The 21,690-nt window shown below is 35.3% G+C and overlaps 1 long non-coding RNA gene across 1 annotated transcript in view; it reads left to right on the top strand.

Moving 5' to 3' along the window:
• LOC116560999 overlaps positions 1-21,056 on the top strand; it is an 83,790-nt gene extending 62,734 nt beyond the window's left edge. The window contains exon 4 of the long non-coding RNA XR_004273248.1: positions 20,410-21,056. This is a non-coding gene — a long non-coding RNA (uncharacterized LOC116560999). The remainder of the gene's footprint in view (positions 1-20,409) is intronic.
• The last annotated feature ends 634 nt before the right edge of the window (positions 21,057-21,690 follow it).

Below are 21,690 nucleotides of genomic sequence, written 5' to 3'. Positions count from 1 at the left end.
GCATGTGTCCTTATAGTAGAACGATTTGTAATCCTTTGGATATATACTCAGTAATAGGGTTGTTGGGTCAAATGGAATTTTTATTTCTAGGTCCTTAAGGAATCACCACACTGTTTTCCACAATGGTTGAACTAATTTACACGCCCACCAACAATGTAAAAGTGTTCCTATTTCTCCACATCCTCTCCGGCATCTGTTGTCTCCAGATTTTTTAATGATTGCCATTCTAACTGGCGTGAGATGGTATCTCAATGTAGTTTTGATTTGCATTTCTCTGATGACCAGTGATGATGAGCATTTTTTCATATGTTTGTTGGCCTCATGTATGTCTACTTTTGTAAAGTGTCTGTTCATATCCTTCACCCACATTGGAATGGGCTTGTTTGTTTTTTTCTTGTAGATCTGTTTTAGTTCTTTGTAAATTCTGGATATCAGCCCTTTGTCAGATGGATAGACTGCAAAAAGTTTTTCCCATTCTGTTGGTTGTCAGTTCACTCTAATGACTGTTTCTTTTGCCATGCAGAAGCTGTGGAGTTTGATTAGGTCCCGTTTGTCTATTTTGGCTTTTGTTGCCAATGCTTTTGGTGTTTTGGTCATGAAGTCCTTGCCTACACCTATGTCCTGAATGGTTTTGTCTAGATTTTCTTCTAGGGTTTTTATGGTGTTAAGTCTTATGTTTAAGTCTTTAATCCATCTGGAGTTAATTTACAGATTCAATGCTATTCCCATCAAGCTACCAATGACCTTCTTCACAGAGCTGGAAAAAACCACCTTAAACTTCATATGGAACCAAAAGAGAGCCCGCATAGCCCAGTCAATTCTAAGCAAATAGAACAAAGCAGGAGGCATCACACTACCAGACTTCAAACTATATTACAAGGCTACAGTAATCAAAACAGCATTGTACTGGTACCAAAGCAGAGTTATGGACCAATGGAACAGAACAGAGGCCTCGGAGGCAACACAACATATCTACAACCATCCGAGCTTTGACAAACCTGAAAAAAACAAGCAATGGGGAAAGGATTCCCTGTTTAATAAATGGTGTTGGGAAAACTGACTAGCCATGTGCAGAAAGCAGAAACTGGACCCCTTCCTGACACCTTACACTAAAATTAACTCCATATCATTCTTATACAATATATTACTGTCCCCAAACTTCAATTATTTTTTGACTTTTTTTTTCTTTTATCAGAGACAGGGCCTTGCTCTTTCACTGAGGCTCAAGAACAGTGGTGCCATCACAGCTCACTGCAGTCTCCAACTCCTGGGCTTAGGCAATCCTCCTGCCTCACTCTCCTGAATAGCTGGGACCAAAGTCATGCACCACCACACTTGGCTATTTTTAAATTTTTTGTTGTTGTTGAAATGGGGTCTCACTATATTGCAGAGGCCAGCCTCAAACTCCTGGGTTCAAGTGATCCTCTTGCCTCAGATGCCGGAAGTGCTGGGATTACAGGCATGAGCCAGTGCACCTGACCTCATATTTTCTAAAAACAGCTTAGTAAACATGTTAGAGAAGGAAAGTTCTAAGAGTCTTGCTCTCAATAAAGATGTCATTTTATCTTCCTATGATTGTCCAAGCTGAGCTGAAATAGGGAAATAGAGGATGAACTCTTCCTTTCTTCCTTTTTTTTTTTGTTTGTTTTGAGACGGAGCCTTGCTCCGTCACCCAGGCTGGCGTACATGGCATGATCTCACAACCTCCACCTCCCAAGTTTAAGTGATTCTCCTGAGTAGCTGGGATTATAGGCATGCACCACCATACCTGGCTAATTTTTGTATTTTTAGTAGAGACGGGGTTTCACCATGTGGGCCAGGCTGGTCTCAAACTCCTGACCTTGTGATCCAGTTCTGTGTACTTTCCAATTTATTTTCCATAAAATCAATTTGAGGATGAACTGGTTATCTTTTGTTGGACTATTTTTAAAACTAATATGCCTTTTGGACTAATTAAGTTGCAGTATATTTAATCATAAAAAAATTGTATATTGAAAGATGACTATTGTTAGACTGTTATAATCAACAGTTGAGGCCAAATTCTGCCTACTGATTCTATGACCCAAATCCTCCAAGATTATTTTACATGTTGTTAAGTGAACATATGCTAACAAAGATATAGTGAATTAACATAAATTGAGAGCCTTGAAATTGAATGATTAGATAAAAGTAGTGTTCATTGCTTTAGATATAAAATAAAGAAATAAAGGTTTCTTTTATTGTAAAGAACATATAGCAGTCAAATTTCTTTTGTATATTCTTTATGTTCCTAAGCATCATTAAGATCACTGATAAGACTGTTCCTGTGGTTAAATTCACAGATAGCACAGGAACATCCAGTGGCTGGAGTAAAAATGGTTGAAAAAACATGTTTTTCTTTTGAATAGATGAGTAATGTGATTCGTTTTCTAAATAGTTTCATATATTCAAATTAAAAAATGGGACTTGTGGCAAATTACTATTATTACAAATCTTTCTTATATTGAAATTGGGTGACATTAAGTTCCTGGGGCTATTTTAGGTTCATTTTCTGGAAAGGAGAGTAACAGATAAATAATGAGGAAGGACCAAAGAAGCAAAAGAGATAATGTCTTTGCTACATTTACTCACCTAGATTGTCTATGTTTTTAATATAGTCTGCATTTTATACAATTCTGTGCCAATCATGTGAGTTTTGTTCTCACGTTATCTGAAAATATTTGTGATTTTCATCTCCAACCATTAGCCAGTATCCTGGTTAAATAAAAGGTGATTATAATTCTAATGATTACGGGTAATTTAGAAAGCTGAAAAGAGACTTGAATAAAAAGTTTCAAAAGAAATAAATTTCACAAAAGTCACAGTACCATAATATCAGTTATGCACAAAGTTTCAGTTTTTATTGTAAAGCAATGTTCCTGTTCTCTTTCTGTTATATTTGTAACACCTTTCAAATCTTCTGGAATACATCATATTGTTAGAAGTTTTTCACAAACTCCTCTCTAAAATCCCATAAATATATATAATTTTCTTAAAATATTTTTTTTAAAATCTGGAATTCATCAGGTTTACATGATGAGTTAATACGGGGCTCTGAAATAGAATTTCACAATTCTCCACAGCTATCTTCTGCACACCAAACACTTAGGAGACTAGTTACTATGAGTTTTAGAAAAAAGTTTACTCTTTTATACCCAACATGGAAGAGTTATGTTACACATGTGTCAATAAGCCTATTGAAACTGAAGCTAAAATACCTTCAGTATTTCAGAAAAGGAATGCCCAATTACATTGATGTAGATTTATGAATAAAGATTATTATTCTGCAATATAGAAGTAATTCAAGTAAAATGAGTACCTTTTTTTCCTACTGAAACCATGAATTCTGAGAGCTAGTTCTATGAAATAATTATTTTTTAAAAAATGTACAGAAGGAAAAAAGGCAGATAGTATATTAGATATAACTGAAGAAAACTAATTGAATATAGAGATATTAAGGTAACATGAAAGGGATAAAGGAGGTAATAGCTGACTTAAATTACAGGTAGTGTTTTTAAATTTAAATTTAAAATGCTTGTCTGTAGAATTTCCTTGATGAATAAATATTTGTACATTTCATTCTTTTTTTTTTTTACCATTTATTTATTTTATTGCATTTTAGGTTTTGGGGTACATGTGAAGAACATGCAAAATTGTTGCATAGGAACACACATGGCAGTGTGATTTGCTGCCTTCCTCCCCATCACCTACATCTGGCATTTCTCCCCTTGCTATCTCTCCCCAGCTTCCCACCCCCCACCATCCCTCCCCTATTTCCCCCCAACTGACCCCAGTGTGTAGTGCTCCCCTCCCTGTGTCCATGTGTTCTCATTGTTCAACACCTGCCTATGAGTGAGAACATGTGGTGTTTGATCTTCTGCTCTTCTGTCAGTTTGCTGAGAATGATGGTTTCCAGGTTCATCCATGTCCCTACAAAGGACCCTAATTCATCGTTTTTGATGGCTGCATAATATTCCATGGTGTATATGTGCCACATTTTCCCTATCCAGTCTATCATCGATGGGCATTTGGGTTGGTTCCAGGTCTTTGCTATTGTAAACAGTGCTGCAATGAACATTCGTGTGCACTTGTCCTTATAGTAGAACGATTTGTAATCCTTTGGATATATACCCAGTAATGGTATTGCTGGGTCAAATGGAATTTCTATTTCTATGTCCTTGAGGAATCTCCACACTGTCTTCCACAATGGTTGAACTAATTTACACTTCCATCAACAGTGTAAAATGTTCCTATTTCTCCACATCCTCTCCTATACACCAATAACAGACTTAAAGAGAGCCAAATCAAGAACAAACTTCCATTCACAATTGCCACAAAGAGAATAAAATACCTAGGAATACAACTAACAAGGAATGTAAAGGACCTCTTCAAGGAGAACTACAAGGCACTGCTCAACGAAATAAGAGAGGACACAAACAGATGGAGAAACATCCCATGTTCATGGTTAGGAAGAATCAATATCGTGAAAATGGCCATACTGCCCAAAGTAATTTACAGATTCAATGCTATCCCCATCAAGCTACCAATGACCTTCTTCGCAGAACTGGAAAAAACCACCTTAAACTTCATATGGAACCAAAAGAGAGCCCGCATAGCCAAGTCAATTCTAAGCAAAAAGAACAAAGCGGGGGGCATCACACTACCAGACTTCAAACTATACTACAAGGCTACAGTAATCAAAACAGCATGGTACTGGTACCAAAACAGAGATATAGACCAATGGAACAGAACAGAGGTCTCGGAGGCAACACAACATATCTACAACCATCTGATCTTTGACAAACCAGTCAAAAACAAGCAATGGGGAAAGGATTCCCTGTTCAATAAATGGTGTTGGGAAAGCTGGCTAGCCATGTGCAGAAAGCAGAAACTGGACCCCTTCCTGACACCTTACACTAAAATTAACTCCAGATGGATTAAAGACTTAAACATAAGACCTAACACCATAAAAACCCTAGAAGAAAATCTATAGGCAAAACCACTCAGGACGTAGGTGTAGGCAAGGACTTCATGACCAAAACACCAAAAGCATTGACAACAAAAGCCAAAATAGACAAATGGGACCTAATCAAACTCCACAGCTTCTGCACAGCAAAAGAAACAATCATTAGAGTGAATCGGCAACCAACAGATTGGGAAAAAATTTTTTGCAGTTTACCCATCTGACAAAGGGCTGATATCCAAAATTTACAAAGAACTAAAACAGATTTACAAGAAAAAAACTAACAAGCCCATTCAAAAGTGGGCAAAGGATATGAACAGACACTTTACAAAAGAAGACATACGTGAGGCCAACAAACATATGAAAAAATGCTCATCATCACTGGTCATCAGAGAAATGCAAATCAAAACTACATTGAGATACCATCTCACGCCAGTTAGAATGGCGATCATTTCATTCTTTTAAATGAGTGTCTTATTGTTATTTAATGGTACTTTATTTACAATCCAAACTTTAAAAACATCTATCAAAACAAAATCCTGTCTTACCACTTTTATTTTTTTCCAACCAAAAGGAACAACAATAAGGAAAAGCTAGCTATGGAAAAAAAGAAAATTGGATATGTTTTTCTCTTGAGTCCACATCCTTATGAAACAATAAGCAAAAGTATATTTTTCAGCAGGATTCATTTTGTAAAAACACTTTTTTTGGTATATAGACAAAAGGCAATATCAAATAACAAATGGAAGTTTTGGGAGATGGAATCATCACTTTTCCTTTTTTTAGTGAATTTTGGCATTTCTAGCATATAAGGTCACTGTTTACTAAAACTGAATGAGCTAAAAACCGATTTTATAAAAAGGTACTAAATTTCAGTTATGAAGGACAGATATGTTCTGAAGATCTATGTGTACAGCATATTTAATACTTTTGTATTGTATACTTGAAATTTTTAAGAGAGTAGATCTTAAATGTTCTCATGAAACTAAAGTAAATGGTAACTATGTGGAGTAATACATATGTTAATTAGCTTTAATTTGAAAGTCATTTCACAGTGTAGACGTGAGAAAGTAAAAATGATGAAAGTATATAATTTTGTAAAAAAAATTGATTACCATGGAATGGAAGCTACAGACCCATGTTACATAGGTTTCCAAGAGCTGTTAGGAGATTATCTCATAATAATTGTTAATGTATGCTTTTTTAATAATCAAATTATTTAAATCATTATTAAACAAAAAGTAATAAATAGATCATTTATAGGTTAACATATCATTTAGAAATCTTCTAAGTAGCTTGTTCTTTATGGAATATTTTTAAGATGTTTAAAGTCATATGTCCTAATATTTTAAAATGCATGCAATTCATCTTATATGATTTAAAATATATATACCATATAATAAAAGTAGTATGCATGAGTTCATGTTTACTTTTGACCAATATTGGAAATAATTACTATATTATTTATTGTGAGTTGATATAAACATACATACAGAGAGGTTTGCAAATTTGATTTTTTTTTCCTTTTAACATTTTCCTCCTTTTTAAAAATTATGCCTGGAGCATGATGATATTTATTTTTCTCCTGGGTTTTTGAGGAAAATCTTCAACAAGTTATTCTGAAGAGAAATATTTTTTTAGGATTTTCAGCATTACTATCAATATTCTCTCTATTTGTACTAGTTACAAATAGGCATGTGTTTCCTCAAATCTATATTTTCTGTGAGATGTGTTTGAATAGATGTGACTCACAAAGAATTATTCCCTTGGTAAGAAAGAGCAGGTTATGTAGATGGAGAAGTGAGTTGCCTGCATGGTAGCTCTTGAGTGGCAGCCTAGAAGGACCATCTTCTCAGAGATTCTCCCCATCCAGCTGCTATGATGCAGGTTTGCAGCAAGCCATGTGAAAACTAAGGTTTTGAACGTCTTGCTCTTTGACCCTGCTCTCATTGAGAGGAGATGGTTAGGACTATAGCACAATATCTAAGAAATGAAGCCTCAGAAATTAATACCTTAGCATCTACCTCCAAAGGGCCCTTGCTTCAGAAGAACGTTCTTAACACAGAAAGTAGAACTCTTAACGCAGAAGGTAGGTGAGTGACAGCCAAGACAAGGAAGATATGTTAGAAAAGGAAATGGGAAAAATGATCAATGAAGAAAATAAAACTATGAAGAATTGTAAATAAATGACATGAAATTGGAAAATATTTAATAGAATAAAACAATAACTACATGAAGGATAAGAGAGATAAAGACATGTGAAGTATAATGAAATGCATAAATTAGAACTAAGCATAGATGGCAATTATGTAAAATATAATAAAAATCATGCAGTAGAAATAAAAATGGGTGATCATTATTCATATATTTTGTACAATTTTAGTAAAATTCCTTGTTTTTCAATTATTCTGAGATAGATATGAATCGAAGACAATATTTTTAGTGAAACATGCCATTGGTTTTGTACTCATAATTTAGAGAATAATTTGTTTCCTTTAATTTTGAGAATAAGAATATCTACCACTTACTAATAGCTTATGGTAGAATAGACAATTTTTATGCTTCATCTACAATCACACATATATTTATGTATGTGTTCATCACAACAGTACTAGGAAGCAGGCAACACTATTGTCTCTACCTTTCAGAGGAGGAAACCACAGCCATGATGAGATAACTAGGTTGCCAGATACCACACAAGTTGCAAGTGTCAACACCAAAGTTTGCTCTGGCAATCTGGCTTCAGAGATAATGTTCTCAGCACATTGCATGCTAAAATAATAGGCTGTCTTTGAAGAACTGGTAATTACCACACACCTATAATTTTCTTATCATTACTTCATTTTTAAATAACCATTTTTTCACTGTTTACAATTACTGTCTCCACAAATATACGTTTTACATTTACAAATATTGCATGGTTAAAATCAGAAGAAAAGGAAGTCTTTGTTTTAAAAAGAACATATAAAGCCTAAAGTTTAAACAGGGTTAAATATTAGCATGGCCTGAGTTGAAATAAATTGATTTCAAATTGACATTTTAAATTATTTTTATGAAAGTTCATTGTTAATAATAATTCCTATTGGCAATGAACTAGATCCTTTTAAAATATTTGTAAAGAATTCTGAATTGATTATAATCCACATAAGCAGGAACTGGTGTGTGTGTGTGTGTGTGTGTGTGTGTGTGTGTGTGTGTGTGTGTGTGTGCGTTCTTTAATTTTCACCAATTTCAAGTAGATTCTAAGGAATAGAGAAATAGGTACCCTTTTTGTCTGAAGAAAAATCTTTATCATCATTGCAAGATCTTTCAAAAATAAGCCTGGGTTGTATGTTTAAAATATTTTTTTCTTTAAAATATTTTTATATCATAGGGCAAATTTTGAGCCACTATGATATAGACTCTTATTTTGTAAAATCTGTATTTTTTAAATTTATAACTTTTTATTTTGATATAATTTCAAAACACAGGGAATTTTGCAGGAACAGTACAAGAAATTCTATTTTCCATTTACCCAAAGTCATGAATTGTTCACATTTTTCCTCATTTGCTTAAAATTTTAGGAATATATTCACACACATATATATGCATGTATATACACATATATACATGCATATATATGTTGTATTTTTTCTAAAATATGTTTTTCCCTTTAAAAATTTAAATGAATATTCCTAAAAAGGACATTTTTTCCCTAACCACAGTATAGTTAGGCATGTGTTTCCTAAAATCTATATTTTCTGTGAGATGTGTTTGAATGGATGTGACTCTCAAAGAATTATTCCCTTGGTAAGAAACAAAGTCAGAAAATTGAACAATGTTATGATTCTATTACCTAATCCAGAGTCCATATGCAAATGTCATAACTTTTTAAGCTTCCTATCCAAACCAAAATCATATTTTTATTAAATTATTATAACTAGTCTCCTTTAATCTGAAACAGTCTCTCGGCCTTTGTATTTCCTGAAATAACTTTTTTTTTTTTTAAGATAACAGGCCAATTATTTGGTAAAAATTTTTCAGTTATTCTAATTGTTTCTTCCTGGTTAGATTCAGGTCAGGTATTTTGGGCAATAATACTACTGAAAGGAGACTGTGTTTCTCAGTGAATCTTCTCAGAGATGTCTGATGTAGGTTTGTCTCAATACAGATGATGTTGGTTTAGATCATTCGGATAATCAGAGTATGCTCCAGGTTTCACCATTGTAATGTTACTTTTTTTCAATATTAAGTATTTTCTTGTAAGATACTTTAATGCTCTAAATATATCCTGCTTATCATCAAACTTTTCCCCACTAGTTTTAACATTTTTTTAATTTCAAATTTTATTTTAGATACAGGGAGTACATTGTGCCGACTCGTTTATGGGAATATTGTGTGATGCCAACATTTAGGGTAGGGATCCCGTCACTCTGGTAGTGAGCATGGTACCAGATAAGTAGTTTTCTTAACCCAGATCCTCCTTTCCCACACTAATAGTCACCAGTGTCTATCATTCTCATACTTATTTCCATGTATCATGGATGTCATATCGATACCTCCAATTCCAATTCAACACCAGAGGACACATTCTGGTCTTTGCTCTTTTTGTTTTCAATTCTCTTTACAAACATGGAAAATAATAGTCTCACTATTTAAAAAATATTAATTCATTTCCTCAAACCTAAAATACACTGAAAATGAGGGGCTACAAAATGGCTTACTAGAGGTACTGGGTACTCACCTCTTGCACAAAGAAGAACCGAAATACTGAGGAATCACACTTCAAATAGGTCATCTAAGAGAAAACTGTGGACGTCAACAGAGAAGTGCCAGGAAATGCCTAAAACAAAAAAAGAGAAGGAAGTGTAACAGCCTACTCTTTCTGGATCAGCTGGGAGCCTAAAGATACTCCCCAACATAGGGAAAGGAAAATAAGTGATCCACAGGGGTCTACATTTTCAACTGCAGACAGCTGCAATGCTAGCCATGAGAAAGCCTCCCATCTCTGTGGACCCTGAGACTAATATAGGGAGCTGCCTGGAGACTGTGCAATGACATTGCTCCAGAGAAGGACCTCACACTGGGTCCCACACAATCCCCAGTTCCTAGGCAGCTATGTAAGCATGACATTCTGTGAGCCCAGCCCATATCATACTGCTTCCTGCCTTGAAGCCCAACAGATCCTACATTTCCACATCCTAGGAGCCTCACATTCCTGCTGCTGCTAGGACCAAAGCATAAACCAATGGCATTGACTCTGCCGCCCCCCAGCAGCAGGGCAACCATGCATTTATAAATTCCCTGAGGACAGGTTACCCTGCCTACTGAGGTTGAAATGCATGCTCCCCAAGCACTTGTCTATGGCTGCTGCCACTGAAAACAAATACCTCTGTCAGAGTTGCTGTGCAGCTACAGAAACCCGGCCTGAGCATTTTGCTGAAAGCCTAGGGATCATTCTGCCTCTGCCTACCATAGTTGGCTCTGTCATGCACCACTGGAGTCCTGATGACAGGCCTGCCAGGCCCAGCTTCCCTCTAGCCCTATGCCTTAGCATTTGTTTTTGAAATAGTCCAGTCAAACAAAATTTAAAACTAAAAAAAAGGGCAAAACCTATGTGACACATGGGATACCACAAAGCACCCAAATATTTGAATTAAGGGGTGCAAGAAGGCTAAAAGAAAACTAAATGGATAGGAAATCTTTCTGATGACATAATAGCTAAAATCTTCCCAATCTAGCAAGATGATTATACATTCATATACAGGAAGCTGAGAAACTCCCAAATAGATAAAATTCAAAAAGTCCTTCTCCACAGCATTTATAATCAAACTGTCAAAAGTGAAACACAAAGGGAGAATTCCAAAAACAGCAAGAGAAATATATCTAATCATTTATAAGGGAATCTTATCAGGCTAAGAGCAGATTTCTCAGCAGGAAATTTCCAAACCAGGAGAGAATGGGATGATACATTACAAGGAAAAAAAAAAAAAAAAAAGAAAAAACATTACCAACCAAATATACTACATCCAGCACAGTTATCCTTCATAAACAAAGAAGATATAAAGCCTTTTCCAGACAAGCAAAAAGCTGTACCAATTCATCACCACTAAACTAGCTCTACAAGAAAGGCTTAAGGGAGTTCTACACATGGAAGTAAAAGGATGATATCTACTATCATGAAAACACAGAAAAGTACAAAATCCACTGATAGGGTAAATACACAAATTTTTGAATTTGTGGTGAGAAAGGGCTCAAATGTTAACACTGCAGAAAACTACCAGACCACAAACATAAGTAATAAGAGAGAAAGAAAGCAACAAATAATATAAAAAACAAACAGAAATAAATGAATAAAATGACAGGAATAAGCCTTTATATATCAGCAATAGCTTGAATGCAAATGAAATAAACATTCTAGTTATAAATTGCAGACTGGCTGAACGGGGAAAACAACAGATGATTCACCTATATGATAGCTATAAGAAACTCATCTCACCTGTAAAGACAAGCAGATTGAAAGTAAAGGGACATAAAAAGTATCCTACACTAGTGGAAACCAAATGCTAGCAGAGAGTAACTATACTTATACCAAATAAAACAGAGGATTCCCTGTTCAATAAATGGTGCTGGGAAAGCTGGCTAGCCATGTGCAGAAAGCAGAAACTGGACCCCTTCCTGACACCTTACACTAAAATTAACTCCAGATGGATTAAAGACTTAAACATAAGACCTAACACCATAAAAACCCTAGAAGAAAATCTATAGGCAAAACCATTCAGGACATAGGTGTAGGCAAGGACTTCATGACCAAAACACCAAAAGCATTGACAACAAAAGCCAAAATAGACAAACGGGACCTAATCAAACTCCACAGCTTCTGCACAGCAAAAGAAACAATCATTAGAGTGAATCGGCAACCAACAGAATGGGAAAAAATTTTTGCAGTTTACCCATCTGACAAAGGGCTGATATCCAGAATTTACAAAGAACTAAAACAGATTTACAAGAAAAAACTAACAAGCCCATTCAAAAGTGGGCAAAGGATATGAACAGACACTTTACAAAAGAAGACATACATGAGGCCGACAAACATATGAAAAAATGCTCATCATCACTGGTCATCGGAGAAATGCAAATCAAAACAACATTGAGATACTATCTCACGCCAGTTAGAATGGCGATCATTAAAAAATCTGGAGACAACAGATGCCGGAGAGGATGTGGAGAAATAGGAACACTTTTACACTGTTGGTGGGAGTGTAAATTAGTTCAACCATTGTGGAAGACAGTGTGGCGATTCCTCAAGGACCTAGAAATAGAAATTCCATTTGACCCAGCAATACCATTACTGGGTATATATCCAAAGGATTACAAATCGTTCTACTATAAGGACACATGCACACGAATGTTCACTGCAGCACTGTTTACAATAGCAAAGACCTGGAACCAACCCAAATGCCCATCGATGATAGACTGGATAGGGAAAATGTGGCACATATACACCATGGAATATTATGCAGCCATCAAAAATGATGAGTTTGGGTCCTTTGTAGGGACATGGATGAACCTGGAAACCATCATTCTCAGCAAACTGACAGAAGAGCAGAAGATCAAACACCGCATGTTCTCACTCATAGGCGGGTGTTGAACAATGAGAACACATGGACACAGGGAGGGGAGCACTACACACTGGGGTCAGTTGGGGGGAAATAGGGGAGGGATGGTGGGGGGTGGGGAGCTGGGGAGAGATAGCAAGGGGAGAGATGCCAGATGTAGGTGATGGGGAGGAAGGCAGCATATCACACTGCCACGTGTGTACCTATGCAACAATTTTGCATGTTCTTCACATGTACCTCAAAACCTAAAATGCAATAAAATAAATAAATGGGAAAAAAAACAGACTTTATGTATATAATAAAGGAGAGACAATTATAAAATTACCTTTATCATAATAAAAGGATTAATTAAGCAAAATGATATAATAATTCTAAGCATAGATGTAATCAAGCTAAAATACCTAGCTATACAAAGCCTATATTATTACATGTAGAGACAGACTCTAATAGAACAAGTGATGTGGACCTGAACATCCCACTCTCAACATTAGGCACATCATCTAGTCAGAAAATTAACAAAGAGGAGCGGGTACCATCCCTTCTTTGTTAATTTTGTAGAATTCAGCTGTGAAACTGTCTGGTCCTGGGTTCTTTTTGGTTGGTAGGCTATTAATTACTGCCTCAATTTCAGAACTCATTATTGGTCTATTCAGGGATTTGACTTCTTCCTTGTTTAGTCTTGGGAGGGTATATATGTCCAGTAATTTATCCATTTCTTCTAGATTTTCTAGTTTATTTGAGTAGAAGTGTTTAGAGTATTCTCTGCTGGTAGTTTGTATTTCTGTAGGATCAGTGGTGATATCCCCTTTAGCATTTTTTATGGTGTCTATTTTATTCTTATCTCTTTTCTTCTTTATTAGTCTGGCTAGCAGTCTATCTATTTTGTTAATCTTTCAAAAAAAAAAAAACAGCTCCTGGGTTCATTGATTTTTTTTGAAGGGTTTTTCATGTCTCTGTCCCTTCAGTTTTGCTCTGATCTTAGTTATTTTTTGTCTTCTGCTAGATTTTGAATTAGTTTGCTCTTGTTTCTCTAGTTCTTTTAATTGTGACTTTAGGGTATCAATTTTAGATCTTTCCCGCTTTCTTCTGTGGGCAATTAGTGCTATAAATTTCCATCTAAACACTGCATTAGCTGTGTCCCAGATATTCTGGTATATTGTATCTTTGTTCCCATTGGTTTCAAAGAACTTACTTATTTCTGCTTAATTTCATTATTTACCCAGTAATCATTCAGGAACAGGTTGTTCAGCTTCCATGTAATTGTGCAGTTTTGAGTAAGTTTCTTGATTGTCAGTTCCAAATTGATTGCCCTGTGGTCTGAGAGACAATTTATTATGATTTTCCTTCTTTGCATTTTATGAATGAGTGTTTTACTTCCAAATATGTGGTTGATTTTGGAATAAGTGCTATGTGATGCTGAGGAGAATATATATTCTGTTGATTTGGAGTGGAGAGTTCTATAGATGTCTATTAGATCTGCTTGGTCCAGAGCTGAGTTCAAGTCCTGAACATCCTTGCTAATTTTCTGTCTCATTGATCTGTCTAATACTGACAGTGGGGTGTTAAGGTCACCCACTATTATCGTATGGGAGTCCAACTCTCTTTGTTGGTCTCTAAGAACTTGCTTTATCAATCTGGCGGCTCCTGTATTGGGTGCATATATATTTCAGAAAGTTAGCTCCTCTTGTTGCATTGATCCCTTTACCATTATGTAATGCCCTAACTCATTTTATGAGGCCAGCATCATACTGATAACAAAACCTGGCAGGGGAATTTCAGATCAATATCCTTGATGAACATTGATATGAAAATCCCCAATAAAATACTGGAAAACCAAATCCAGCAGCATATTAAAAAGCTTATCCAACACAATCAAGTCAGCTTCATTCCTGGAATGCAAGGCTAGTTCAACATATGCAAAACAATAAATGTAATACATCACATAAACAAAACCAATGACAAAAACCACATGATTATCTCAATAGATGCAGAAAAGGCCTTTGATAAAATCCAACATGTCTTCATGCTAAAAACACTCAGCAAACTAGATATTGATAGAGCATATCTCAAAATAATAAGAGCTATTTATGAAAAGCCCACAGCCAGTATCAAACAGAATGGGCAAAAGCTAGAAGCATTCCCTTTGATAACCAGCACAAGACAAGGATGCATTCTCTCACCACTCCTATTCAACATAGTATTGGAAGCTCTGGCCAGGGTAATCAAGCAACAAAAAGAAATAAAGTGTATTCAAACAGGAAGAGAGGAAATCAAATTATCTCCGTTGGCAGATGGCATGATTGTATATTTAGAAAACTCCATCATCTCAGCACAAAAACTCCATAATAAGTAACTTCAGCAAAGTCTCAGAATAAAAAATCAATATTCAAAAATCACAAGCATTCACATACACCAATAATAGACAAACAGAGAGCCAAATCACGAACAAACTCCCATTCACAATTGCTACAAAGAGAATAAAATACCTAGGAATACAACTTACAAGAGATGTAAAGGACCTCTTCAAGGAGAATTACGAATCACTGCTCAAGGAAATAAGAGAGGACACAAACAAATGGAAAAACATTTTCTGCTGATGGAAGGAAAGAATCAATATCATGAAAATGACCATACTGTACAACGTAATTTATACATTAAATGCTATTCCCATCAAACTACCATTGACTTTCTTCACAGAATTAGAAAAAACTACTTTCAATTTCATATGGAACCAAAAAAGAGCTCATATAGCCAAGACAATCCTAAGCAAAAAGAACAAAGTTGGAGGCATCATGCTACCTTATTTCAAACTATACTACAAGACTACAGTAACCAAAGCAGCATGGTACTGATACCAAAACAGATATATAGAACAATGGAACAGAACAGAGAACTCAGAAATACCACCCATCTACAACCATCTGATCTTTGACAAACCTGACAAAAACAAGCAACGGGGAAAGGATTCCTTATTTAATTAAGTGGTGATGGGAAAGCTGAAACTGGACTCCTTCCTTACATCTTATATAAAAATTAACTAAAAATGGATTAAAAATTTCAATGTAAGACCTAAAACTATTAAAACTGTAGAAGAAAACCTAGGCAATACCATTTAGGACACAGGCATGGGCAAAGACATCATGACAAAAAAAACAAAAGCAGTTGCAACAAAAACCAAAATTGACAAATGGGATCTAATTAAACTAAAGAGCTTCTACACAGCAAAACAAACAAACAAACAAACAAACAAAAAAAAAACAAAAAACAACAAAAAAAAAAACTATCAGGGTGAACAGGCAACCTACAGAATGGGAGAAAATTTTGCAATCTATCCATATGACAAAGGGCTAATGTCTAGAATCTACAAGGAACTTAAAAATATTTACAAGACAAAGCAAATGACCCCATCAAAAAATGGGTGAAGGATATGAACAGATACTTCGCAAAAGGAGACATTTATGTGGCCAACAAACATATGAAAAAAAGCTCATCATCACTGGTCATTTGAAAAATGTGAATCAATACCACAAGGAGATACCATCTCATGCCAGTCAGAATGGCAATCATTAAAAAGTCAGGAAACAACAGATGCTGGAGAGGATGTGAAGAAATAGGCATGCTTTTACACTGTTGGTGGGAGCGTAAATTAGTTCAACTACTGTGGAAGACAGTGTGGTGATTCCTCAAGGATCTAGAACTGGAAATACCATTTGACCCACTAATCCCATTACCGGGTATATACCCAAAGGATTATAAATCATTCTACTATAACGACACATGCACAGGCATGTTTATTGCAGCAGTATTCACAATAGCAAAGACTTGGAACCAACCCAAGTGCCTATCAATGTTAGACTGGAGAAAGAAAATGTGGCACATATACAGCATTGAATACCATGCAGCCATAAAAAAGAATGAGTTCATGTCCTTTGCAGGGACATGAATAAAGCTGGTAACCATCATTCTCAGCAAACTAATACAGGAAGAGTAAACCAAACATCACATGTGCTCACTCATAAGTGGGAGCTGAACAGTGAGAATATATAGACATGGGGAGGAGAACATCACACGTGGGGCCTGTCTGGGGATGGGGGAAGAAGAAGGATAACATTAGGAGAAACACCTAATGTATGTGACAAGTTAATTGGTGCAGCAAACCACCATGGCACATGTATACCTAGGTAACAAACCTGCACATTCTTCACATGTATCTTAGAACTTAAAGTATAATTAAAAAAAAAAGAAAATTAACAAATATTGAATTTAAACAGTACTTTAGACAAAATGTACCTAACAGACATACAATGAACATTTATTCTAACAGCTGCAGAAGACACATTGTTCTCCTCAGCACATGGGACATTTTGTAGGAGAATCTAGAAATAAATCTGCATATTTATAACCAGCCGATTTTTAACAAAGACACCAACAAGATACATTAAGAAAAGAACAACCTCTTCAATAAGTGGTGCTAGCAAAATTGGATATTCACATGAGAAAGAATGAAAATGGACCCTCATTTCTCAAAATATAAGAAAATCAACTCAATGTGAATTATAATTCAGAGGCACCAAAATTATAAAACCACAAGAAAAGAAATAGAAGAAACAATTTAGAACACAGATTTAGACAAATAATGCACGGCTAAGACTTTAAAAATACACCCACTCCCCAAAAATAGATAAATTATACTATATCAAACTAAAAACCCTCTGCACAGCAAAGGAAACAATCACAGAATAAAGAAACAACTGGTTAAATGGAAGAAAATATTTGCAAACTATTCATCCAGCAAAGGACTATCATCCTGAACATGCAAGGAACTCAAACTTAAGAGCAAAAAATGAAAACAAATAATCTCATTACAAAGCAGGCAAAGGACATGGACAGACGTTTTTCAAAAGAAGACATCCAAATGACCCACAAGTACATGAAGAAAATGATCAACATCTCCAGTCATCAGAGAAATGCAAATCATAACCACAAGATAGCATCTTATCCCAGTTAGAATAGCAATTACCAAAAAGAAAAAAAAAATAGTAAGAATATGGAGAAAAGGAAACTCTTACACATTACTGATGGCAAAGGAAATTAGTGCAACCACTATGAAAAATAGTGTGGAAATTTCTTTTAAAAATAAATGAAAAATAGAACTACCATATGATTCAGTGATATTGGATAAATACCAGTACAGGGTATTTATCCAAATGAAACAAAAAACAGTATATCAAATAGATACTTACATTCCCATATTTATTGAAGCCCTATTCATAACAGCAAAGGTATAGATCAGCTTAAGTGTTCGGGAATGAATGAATGGATAAGGAAAATTTGCTATGTATACACATCAGAATACTTTTAAATAGAATAAAATCATGTCATTTGCAGTGTTTATGACACTAGAGGTCACTATGTTAACTGAAAAAAGCCAAGAAGAAAAAGAAAAATATCACATGTTCTCTCTCATATGTGTAAACTAAAAAAAAAAAAAAAAAAAAAAAAAAGTGGACCTCATAGAGAGTAGACTGTTGGTCACCAGAGGGTGAATAGGTATCTAACAAGGGTAAAATAGGAAAAATAAAACCTAGTGTTTGATAGATCAATAGAATGAGTACAATTAATAACAATGTGTTGGCTGTTTCAAAATAGCTAGAAGAGAAGACTTGAAATTTCTTCAGCCAATAGGATTAATAAATTTTCAAGTTGATGGATACTTCAGCTACCCTGACATAATCATTACATATTTCACACTTGTAACAAAGTATCACGAGATATTTAAAATGAATAATACTTATATGTGACTAAAGCATATATTTGTGAATTGCTGATTAATATACTTCCTATAATAAACTTCCTAATAGTCTTTTACACATAAATGTTTCTGAATTTTAAAAAATATTGATAAAGCTTACTGAACAAGGATGCTTAAAATGAATTGGTCTTTTTAAATTTGTGTTAAATGGCACAGAAGGGCAATTAAGCTAACTAATAGCACTTTCAGACTTTAAAAGGTCAGTCTTTATAAGGAGGATAACAATATCTCAAAACTCACAATATCGTTATTATTTTACACAAATTTTATGTTTAATTTATTTTGAGAGAATATTTATTTCCTCCTGAAATAAAATGTACCATTTAATCATTAAGAAAAATTTAGGAAATGTTTTAAAAAAAAATGTAAAGAAAGACAGAAAGACAGAAAGAAAGAAAAGAAAGAAAGAAAGACTCAAAATCTTAAACTCATCTTTATTTTCCAGTCAGAGTTGTGATACTCACTGCTAACATGTAGCTTTGCCACTTACTGGCAAAGAACACGGATGTTTAAGTCAGAGCTGGATTCATATTTCAACACAGCTATTTGCTAGCAATGTAATGTTAAGCTTATTATTTAATCTCAGTAAGTCATAGGTTTATGATCTACAAACATTTTCATTACCTCAATCATACAATTGTATTGACTAAGAAGAAATTTCTGAAATATCACAAAGCACATTTTACATACAGTAGTGCTCAATAAAATCTCCCATGAGAAATGTTTAACACGTAACAATGAGAAAAATTACAGAATATACTATATATACAGTAAAATCGTTATTTGAAACATGACCTTATGAAATATGACCTTATAATCTATAGAAAATATATATTTAAAACATGATTTTTGTGTCATTATTGAGAAATTCAATATTCTAATCATTCATTGCACATCCCAAAATATTCAGTCTTTCATTCTATCAATGTCAAATGAGTGACCATGTGTACTGAGCTTAGTGCTAGGTGAACAATATATGTGACAAGGACAAAGTTCCTGCCTTCATGATGCTTACTGCCTAGTGGAGAAGTTATACAACACAAAGAAACAAACACATACTTACAAAATATGACATACCATATGAAAATAAATGAAACACTAAGTGAATTGGCCTCTCTCTCTCTTTCTCCCCCAAACCATCTTTTTCCCTTTCCTCCATCTATCAATATATATCTATCACAATATATATCTATCAATATTTGTGGCAGAAGCTAGGAAAAGGCTTATTTATTTATTTATTTATTTGAGACCAGAGTCTCACTTTGTCACCCAGGCTGCAGTGCAGTGGCCCGATCTCGGTTCACTTAAACCTTCACCTCCCCTGGGTTCAAGCAATTCTCCTGTCTTAGCCTCCCCAGGCACATGCTACCATGCCTGGATAATTTTTGTATTTTTAGTAGAGGCGTGGTTTTGCCATGTTGGCCAGGCTGGTCTCGAACTCCCGACCTCAAGTGATCTGCCCCCCTCACCCTCCCAAAGTGCTGGGATTACAGGTGTGAGCCACCACGCCCAGCTTGAAAAGGCATTTTTAATGGCCCACATTCTTAACTGACACTGAATTATCAAAAAGCCAACCATGCCAGTGACCAAAGAAAGAATATTTCTGGCCGAAGAAATGATATGTGGAAATGTCCTATTCTAAGAAAGAGTGTGGTGTGTTTTAGGAACACAAGAAGACTTACACACATGTCTGAAACATGCTAAAAGTTCAGGATGGAGAGCTCACTGAGGCCATACTGTTGTAACAGAAATCTTGAACAAGTGTTGCACAAAGGTTATGAGGAAAACTTGATTTGAGTTTTTCCCCCTCTATCCTTTGAATTTATCCAGCTAGGGTAATTTCTTTCCTTCGCTGAAATTCCAATAGCTCTACTCTGCTAATTCTGAGGTAAAAAACAGTCTTCCAATTTTGTTACAAACAACCAATGTCTCATTTCAATAACTGGACATCATATAAGATGTTATTCAAAATAAAAAAATTTGAATTAATGTTATTTTTTTTTCCTTTCCTTGCCCAGGCTGCTTCAGATTGGAAGCCCACACCTACCGCAGGTTGTTTTCCAACTAGAAAATGATACAATGGGATAATCCCGCTCTTCATCTCTATCTTGCTAGCAGCATGCATACTCTTCATTAGAAAGGTTCTTTGCTGGAATGCCTAGCCTCTGAACTGGAGCATCTCCAGGGCCCACTGTCTCCCTGACCTCAAAGTCTAGGCCTTTCAATTAGATGACCCAAGACTACCCCACTGTGATTCCTTCTCCCAAGTGGTCTACACTTTCTTTTGTGGCAACACTACCTACCTCTTGACCCTGCAGTCTCTAAGATAATGTACATGTGCTTCTGCACCCTTCTGGCTGCCAAAGCAGTCAGCCCTTTGCTTTCTTTCTAGATTTCTAAAGGCAAGATTCAGACATAGTGCTACAATCTGTCAAACGCAAGAAATAAACTGTGTTTCCTCCCCAGTCCTCAGGCAAAGCAAACATGATTATCTTTCTTTTGTATGTCAGTAAGGTGAGCAACACCATTCTCCCCTGAATGAACCCACTAAAATTCCTGGGTATTGTCCCTGATACTCTGTTTTGCTTTATCCTTCATCATATCTTTAAGTTCAGCCTGTCACAAACATTCACTGACACTATTGATTTTAGTACATGTCAACCTCTTTCTTCCCCTGAATGCTCACAAAAGCCTCCTAGCTTGTCTGTTTCTGTCAGTTTCGTTTTCCTGTCATTTAGTACTGTTTCTTCTCTTTGCTACTTGAGTTATTTTTCTAAATGTAAATCTATTGTAATTTCCCTGTATAAAAATTTTAATGGCTTTTTATTCTATAACTAGAGATTGAACTGTTCTCAGTATTTCTGTTGCTACATTTCCTGTCCTAAATAACCCATCCCTCATATTCCCTCTCGCCAATTATGTGGCTCACTCCTTCTCACACTTTAATCTTGATTTAGACTACAGATCTCTGTCTGACCCCTTGCTATACTCTCAAAGCTCCCCTTACTTCAGTCTAATTCTCTTATCATGCACTTAAGCCATTATTTTTATTTGCTTTCGTTTTATAAGTTAATAATCCGTAATAAGTCATCACTTCTTGACAGCAAGAATCATGTATTATTTTCATCATGGTATCAAGAGTATACAATACAACTCCTGGCAAACTATTAGTGTTTAATTGATATTTGTGGAATTAATTAATGAGTAGGTGAATAAGTGTAACAGTGGGTAACTCAGTATCTAGATGAAAAACATTGTCTCAAGAGCGTTTTCTTTGCCAAGACTACAGTCCCAATTCC

This window comes from Sapajus apella, unplaced genomic scaffold (assembly GCF_009761245.1).
Source record: "Sapajus apella isolate SASKATOON/1434 unplaced genomic scaffold, GSC_monkey_1.0 scaffold28, whole genome shotgun sequence".
Taxonomy (NCBI): domain Eukaryota; kingdom Metazoa; phylum Chordata; class Mammalia; order Primates; family Cebidae; genus Sapajus; species Sapajus apella.
Note: the sequence above shows the minus strand (reverse complement) of the source record. Positions and strands in the feature narration are given on the sequence as shown.